A 7,914-nucleotide genomic window follows, 5' to 3' on the forward strand; every position below is an offset into this window, starting at 1 on the left:
GTTGGTTAACATCTAAATATAACTGTAGTTACAGATAATTTGTTAAACTGTTGTGAACTCATTGTTTGACTGATCTGCTTACCTTGCTGTATTAGTGTGCTAATTTCAGTGAAATTAGCTTGCTGATCTCCCTATTTTTGCTTGTGTGAATTCAGTGTTGTAAAATAACTTAGGCAGTGAGTTCAGATTCAGGACCCATGCTTTGCTAAAAGAATGTAAACACCAGATAAGCAAAGAAAAGATTAAGCAGACGAGTGAGAACTGCCTAAATAATGAACTCCAGTTGAGATCACAAGGTCATTACACCTGGAGACCAGAAGCTAATATATCATACTTGCAACGAGTTTAGTTCCCCTTTTGAAATTTGGATTTCTGTTCCAGATAACAGACTTCTTGTATGTTAGGAAAATCTTTATACCAATTAATATATATATTAACATATTACTGTATCTATGTATCTATGTATGTGTATGTGTGTACACACACACACACACACACACACACACACATGCAGTGGGAGTTGTCCAGGCAGTTGCCAGGAGTCAATACTGACTCAACTTCACAATAGATAGATAGATAAATAGATGATCATTAAATGGTAAGGCTATATATTGACATTGTCCCTATTCAGACTGTAAGCTCTAATAATGGAATATATCCTGTGGAAAAGAATATTCTTATATATTTATATGAATATGAATATGAATATGAATATTCTTTTCCACAGGATATATATATATATATATATATATATATATATATATATATATATATGTAGTTTGGCAAGGAAAGATACATCTCAGTCTCTTCTCTATCTAATATTTCTTTTTCTGAAGGTCACACTTTCTTTTTATTTTGCAGAATTGATCATTTCTTCTATTGTTTGTAAGAAGTGAGAAAAATTCCAGTGCATGGATTCATTGGTGAAGGGAAAGTAGTGCTCTGTGACAGCAGGGAAGAATTTCTCCTGCTGGTTTGAGTGTCTGTAGAAAACTCTATGAGTGTAGCTTAATCAATAGTAAATTCTAAGATGAGCATTTTGGGTGAGAGATTAGAGGTGATCTTGTAGTCACTGGATCCAAAGTCTAAAACTCTTTTCCTATGTCTTCTTGTTTGTATTTCAGGCTTTGTCAGGTTTATTAACATGTTACGTTGCACATCTCATTCCCAGGTGAAGAGGCAACAGCAACTGTGATGAACAATATATTTATTTTTTAAGAACACCTGCTGCTCTTTCCGTTTCTTTCCCAGGTGACATGCTAAAGCTTTATTATGGTTCAGTGCCAGAATCATGTTGTAGTTCAATTAAGGTAATATTTAATTTCTTTTTTCTTTTCTTTTATTTCTAGCAAAAAGCAAACCGTAAATGAATATCTTTAAGGAATTACTCTCTCTGCACAGTGTGACTTGAAAGAATTACTGTTTTCTTGCAGAACTTAAAAATGTCACCATTTGATTATTCATGCCAACTCATCAATCATATTGTGAGCTCCTGCAGAGGGGAGTGAGAAGTGATCTCAGGGAGAACAACAAACAGCCAGTGTCCCTGATAAGAAACATGACATGATGTCTCAGTTGTCAGAGCTAATTCCAGAAAGGACAGTAACATCCCAGTTAAAAACATCTCTTGAAAGAAAACACCTATTGAAAGAAACCCAAAAGGAAATCTAAAAAAAGCAACAATCATTGCAGATATACATGTTCTTGTGTTGTTTGAATAAAACTCATTCTTTCTCTCATACACATTCTAGTTCTAGATCTGAAGGACCTTTGGTCTTGCTTATATTCACATGCATGCCTGAGTTTATCTTTCTGAAAGGCTCTGGCTATCTAAAAATAACATTTAAAAAATGATTCCTGCCCCAGTCTTTATAAAATAAATTCTATATTTATCAATAAGAAATAAGTATAAAAAGAGAAGGCGATTCTAACTTTTTTAAAAAATATTTTTCTCTGAAGAACATGGATTGGTGAAAACTTTATACATGAATGCACACATGATTGTTAACATAATCCTGACACAATTAAAAGACAATATTTAATATTTTTATCCAATATTATTATCCCTTCTTAAACAGAAACAGATCAAAGTAATTTTTTAGTCTTTAGTTTTGGTCTTCCTTATACATATGTGCACGTGCATACAGAGGCATAAAACTTCAAATGCTTGTTTAATTGACCTAACTTAATCTTATATTATGTTTAATAATAATATTGTCAGAATTTATCATCATCTAAACCAGTGTTTCTCAACCTTGACAACTTTAAGCATGGCTGGATAGGGAATTGTGGGAGGTGAAGTCCACCCATGTTAAAGTTGCCAACATTGAGAAACACTGATCTAAACATATAGCTTTTCTGTGATTGAGAGCAGGTTAAGAATGAACTGAGCTGAAAGAATCCAGAATTTCCGTACAAGGCCAGAGTTGGTTTTAACACATTACAGTACAAAGTAGAACACAAAATAGTTAGAATTATCTTCAGAAGCAAATAGTTATAATTTGGGCAGAGAAAATGGAAATTTTATGATAGCTGTTTTTGGTAAACCGTTTTTTTCCTTTTGTTTTTTTTTTACTGAGCCAAACATTCCTTATCTAGTACCCCTAGCAACATTTAGGTTGAGATAATGGACTTGCCAACTTTACAAAACTATACTGGTACCACTCTGTGATACTGGTCTCTTGATTATAGTTGTGTGATGAGATCTTACCCTGGGAGTTGTCCTTTTGCCATAAAAGAGCAAGGTTCTTTGTAGTGGATGGAATGTGAGCCTCTTACCTACTGGTGGCAAGTAAAATAAAATCAATTTCACTTCTCTTCTGCATTTTCATCTATAATCCAACTAAAATGATGTGCTTGTACAAGATGGCTGAACAAGGAGGTAGAAGAATGACAGCCTTAATTAATTATCACAATATTCAGAATGGTAAAAACTTCAGATTGTTCTCCTTCATGTAATTTCTAATTGATCTCAGAGCCATTCACCTGTTTTCTAGATTAAATTGACTATGTTTTATAAATAAGAACATACTGATGATATCTCATTTTCAGACTTTGGAATTTAACCATTTTATGACATTGTTTAAGAGCACGGGCAATAAACTCTGTGGATTACCATAATATACACATTACATATAAACACACATGGTTTAGCAAAAGTCCTTGAGTGTCAGCTTCTGGAATTGGTACCATCTGTTCCCATCTATTTCCATAATATGGCTAATGTGTCTTGGAAGCTATGGACAATTATAGAAGAATTAGTCAGATTGTACTTATGTAATTTTTATGTCCCAGATAATCCAAGTGACCATGTAATTTCTAGATCAGTTGTATAGTATAAAACTGAAGGAAATGGATTTAGATACTTCTGAATTATCCTTTTCATAAAACTATAGCACTACAATTAAACAGACAGGGTTTAGTTGATAGCACAGAAGCAGGATGAAAGAGACAATGGGCAGGCAGGAAGCTACAGGAGGTTTGTCACTTGTATCTGCTGACTTTCATGTACTGTCCAAATATATGAGGAGAACATGTTAAAGTTGAATTGTAGTTTGTGAGCTTGAAAAATATGCCGTGACATTCTAGAGAGCTATTATTTTGACTTATTTACAGATATCTCTATGTTATTTTATGGATCGGGAAATTACCCACCTAAGACAGAAATTCAATAGGGGAAGGCCTAATCCATTGCCATATAGCATCCAGCAGTATTTTTACTCAGGGTCTATAGGATATTTTATAGTGAAGAGAAGTTTAACTGCAAAAATACAAGAATTAACCTATTAGTCTGAAGACTAGAGGTTGCTTAGCAAGGTAAATGATGAAGTTGAGATTGCTATGGCTCTTTCAGCAAATATCATTGTCACATAAAACAAATCCTGAGATTATGCGGGATTTCACCTGGAAGAGAACCACCAGAGCAAAAATAAAATAATTAATTTGTGACTAACCTTTGCTGTGACTGAGATTTGCTGCTTTTGTCCCTAGTAATGTGCAAAGACGGAAACTGTTCTTTACTTTTATATTACCCAATAGCCCAAGGAATAAATCCAGATTTAAAGCTGCATGGAATCAATACTTTATTATCATTGTGGAGGTACCGTCTGTTCCATAATGGAGAATATTTGACGAGACACAGAGAAATAGTGTATTATGTGCATCAGGACATAACTGAATCTGTAATCCTTGCACTGAGAGTAACACAAAAGGTCTTAACTCATCATAATGTACTTGAAAAGCACATACAAATCAGCTCATATTATACATGAGAGAAAAGTTCAGTACAAATTTATTATGCAAATTTGTAAATACTATTCAGACTCAAGTGTTTCCTCAAAGGACAAAGGGATATGTGTGGAGGGAGGGGAGGAGGGGAAATCTGCTTCATTTGTATATATTCTTTGATTCTTCACTTGCAAGCCTTCAGCTGACATTTTTCCTTTCTTTGTCTGTCTGCATCTTGTTATAGCAAATTGTTTTTCTGCTCCATATTACCTAAATTAATATGCTACTGGACTGGCTTTGTGTGATATGGACACATAAACATGACATTCAACAAATTCTTGAGTCGGCAATAGGTCTCACTTGGTGGATAGCTTTGTAAAAAGTATCTCTCTGATGTTTCCTGGCAAGACTTGGGCTTTCAACATACAAATTGTTTACCTAATGATTAGTTTGCAAGTACATTGCTGAACTCATCACAAATCTGTGAAAAAAAAGTCTCCCAGATTTTTGCCTTCTCACTAACAACCTTTTTTTAAAGCCAGTTATCTGTTATATAATTTAATTTTATTGATACCAAATCATGCCACTGGATTGGAAATATTTCTTCTGCAGAGAAATAAGAATTACAGTTTAATGCTATGAGAAACATTGGGTTCAGCACAGCTTGCTGCCAGGGGAGTACATATACCAAGAGTGGCTAGTATTTTGCAGGTGGAATACCATATTTTTCTTTTTTTGGCTTTCAAGAACCAGAGAGCACCTGACAATGAAGTCATGATGCCACCAGATGGAGTGAGGAGGAAATTGGTCAGCCCTCTATTTTTTTTTCTTTTTTTCAGGATTTGTGGTTTGCTTCTACTCTACTGCTGATTTCTGAAAAGAGCAGAAAATCATGCTATTTGCCCCCAAATTTTAGTTGCCTATATTGAGGGTTCTGGATGTTAGAGAAGCGGGATGGGACTGCACGCAACTTATCCCCCCTCCCTTTTGTAGAATCTGAATTGTAGGTTTGAATTTCTACAAGTGTAATATTTTAAAAGAATCAAAATGTTTTGAATACTGGACCTATTATTGATCAAAATCCCTTCAACCCTTTTTTTTGAACTGAAGCTTTTCTGTATATTTAAATGTACTGATCATCTTCTGTTCTTTTTGTACTAGCTACTAGTTACTTCCCTATAGGTAATACATTACTTTCTCTAGATCAGAAATACAATTTTATTGACATTGTTTTTAGGATAGTTACAAATGCTGAGGACTTTTTAAATAAGGGTGATAAAAATTATCTTGTGGAGTCCCCAGAACCCTATGAGAAATTTACCATCTGGTCATGTACTAGTGAAAAATTTATACCATCACTAAATGAACTATAGTGGCAATAAGGGAATAACAAAGAGGAATTTTTCCTCAGTGGACATTTGGATGTGAAAGGCAGTTGCAATAAACAATAAGTGGATAAATGTTTGTAACACATTACTTGTGAATTTAGGTCATAATATGAAATAGAACTTTAGCCTACTGTTTTCTGTATTGGTATTGGATCAAGGATTATTGGAACTAAATATTCAACAGTTTGGAAAAAGCATTAGGAAACATCTAGTGATCACTGCAAATTTTTAATCCTCCCCTCCTCCCACCAATTCTGTTAAAAAAAAGAACCTCAAATAAGCCTCTGTTTTGAAATTTGGAATGTTCCAAAGCTTAATAAATTTTGAACAGCAGCTTCTGTTCGTCCCGGCCCATATAATACAATTCCCATCCTTCTATTCAGTTCAGATTTTATCACAATCACAGCAGCATATTGGATGGATTTCTCCAGAGCAAAATTCATACCATAGTCCTATCTAGTTTACCTTTACTTCTCTCTATCTTTCATTTATTTATTTTACTATTTCTTACTACTGGTTCCTATTTTCATTTTTTTCAGAAACTTGGTTTGACAATTTATCACCAGTATTCACATGGACCTGAAGGCTTCTTTCTTAAAGCATCAGTGTTGTCAGAGGGGAAAAAGAGAACCTTTTAAATGAATTCATCTTGTGCCTCCTGTGTTCAAGAGTGGTATGTGGTAGACTCCTGATAGCATTGTCAATCTTTGACAAACCAGGGCAACTGAATGGCTCCTTTTAACTTCAAGAACTCTTTGGGAACAGGCATTGAAAGCATCCAATACTATGGCAGCTGACATTCACTCAATGTAGGCTTCAGACCCAATCTGTAATGTGGGTTCTGACAATGTTGACGGATGTCTTGGTTTCCTCATCTTGGATTTAGACTGTACTGGTATCAACCTGGGTTATGGACACAAAATAAATCCATTACTAAAGCTGGTTGGATGGCTGTCCAAATGCAACCTTCTCTGATCTAGGAGAGATCAAAAGGAAGAAGAACCATATCATAGGCACATCTATACCACTGAAAGAAGTATCAGTGCAAAGGCAGGTTCTGATCCCTGAGCCACAGCTACAGTACCCTAAGAGATATCAACTACAGTGTCTCCATTGTTCAACTCCCCTATCCAAGTTCCTTAACCATAATTGCCCAGGAGCAGATCCAAGTTTCAATTTCAGAAGAAAAGATTCAAGATCAATCACCTCCAAGTATACAACTATACGCCGCCTAGAGTCACTGGTATAGTGAGATGGGTGGCATATATAAATTTGAAAAATAAATAAATAAATAAACCTGACACAAAAGATTGCAATATTTTTTTCCTGTTACCGAGAAACATGTCAAAGCCTGGAACTGTTATCTCACTGAACAGTGGGTTGAATTTGGTCTAAATAGCCCCATTCAATTCTATGATTCTATGAGTGGGAGATATGAACAGATCAAGAATGGAGCTCCTGCCAGAAATCTTTAGGTTCTGGAAGGTTCTGAATTAAGCTCTGCACAAAATGAATTACTGATAATCCACAGAAAACCACATAAAGCTAGAGGTAGGAAACCTGTTCTTACCAATATTGAGCAGTGAGCAAGTGATTTACCTGCCAAGTCCATTGTGGTAAATCAGATAGTCGTCTGAGATGATAAAAACTGGACAATCCCAACCAATACTCATAGCATGACTCATAGTGGTAGGATTAAAATATGAAAAATAGATGTAATGGAATGTATCTACGAGGAGGAGAGTGATGTATGAGATCAAGGCTATCAGGAGGGAGGTGTTACATTCCAGGAGGGGAAAGGAGACAAGAGACAACACAGTCTGCCCGGGGAGCATGAGAAGTGAAAGAGGTTCAGGATAGCCACTCCCTAGAATCTCCCAGGGTATGTCCACTAGTTGCTGTAGTATAGATTTAGTTTGGCAAGATTCTGTCTATAAGGTGTAAGCAAATAAAGGAACTGTACTGTACTGGACTGTTTCATCGTTGTTCTTGGGCTGGGCCTGACAATAAGCTCGCACATGGTGTCACAAGGTATAGTTTAAACTCTACTGAATATACTGGAAAATTAGGATAAAATAGAAGCCCATAAATATGCCAGTTTATTAAGCATTTATGATAATCTGCATATTGAATGGTCTATTACTATATCGTGGATGTTCCTTCTGTTTTCATTTCTACTGTCCTTTCTTCCCAGTGAGAAGCGATGTTTTTCTTCTTATTATTCTGCCAGATTTATCCAATGCAGTAGAGAAATGTTTCATACATTTCACTGTTTCTACCACTATCTGTCCAATTTCAG

General features: G+C 35.3%; 1 long non-coding RNA gene across 2 annotated transcripts in view; it reads left to right on the plus strand.

The window, feature by feature from the left end:
* LOC148213716 (uncharacterized) overlaps nt 1–7,559 on the plus strand; it is a 37,948-nt gene extending 30,389 nt beyond the window's left edge. For both annotated transcript variants that reach the window (XR_015793920.1, XR_015793921.1), the window contains 2 exons: nt 1,172–1,310; nt 6,155–7,559. This is a non-coding gene — a long non-coding RNA (uncharacterized LOC148213716). The remainder of the gene's footprint in view (nt 1–1,171; nt 1,311–6,154) is intronic.
* The last annotated feature ends 355 nt before the right edge of the window (nt 7,560–7,914 follow it).

The sequence above is a fragment of the Python bivittatus genome, unplaced genomic scaffold (assembly GCF_059951505.1).
Source record: "Python bivittatus isolate LINGU-HERP-01145 unplaced genomic scaffold, Pbiv_v1 ctg000840_np1212, whole genome shotgun sequence".
NCBI lineage: Eukaryota > Metazoa > Chordata > Lepidosauria > Squamata > Pythonidae > Python > Python bivittatus.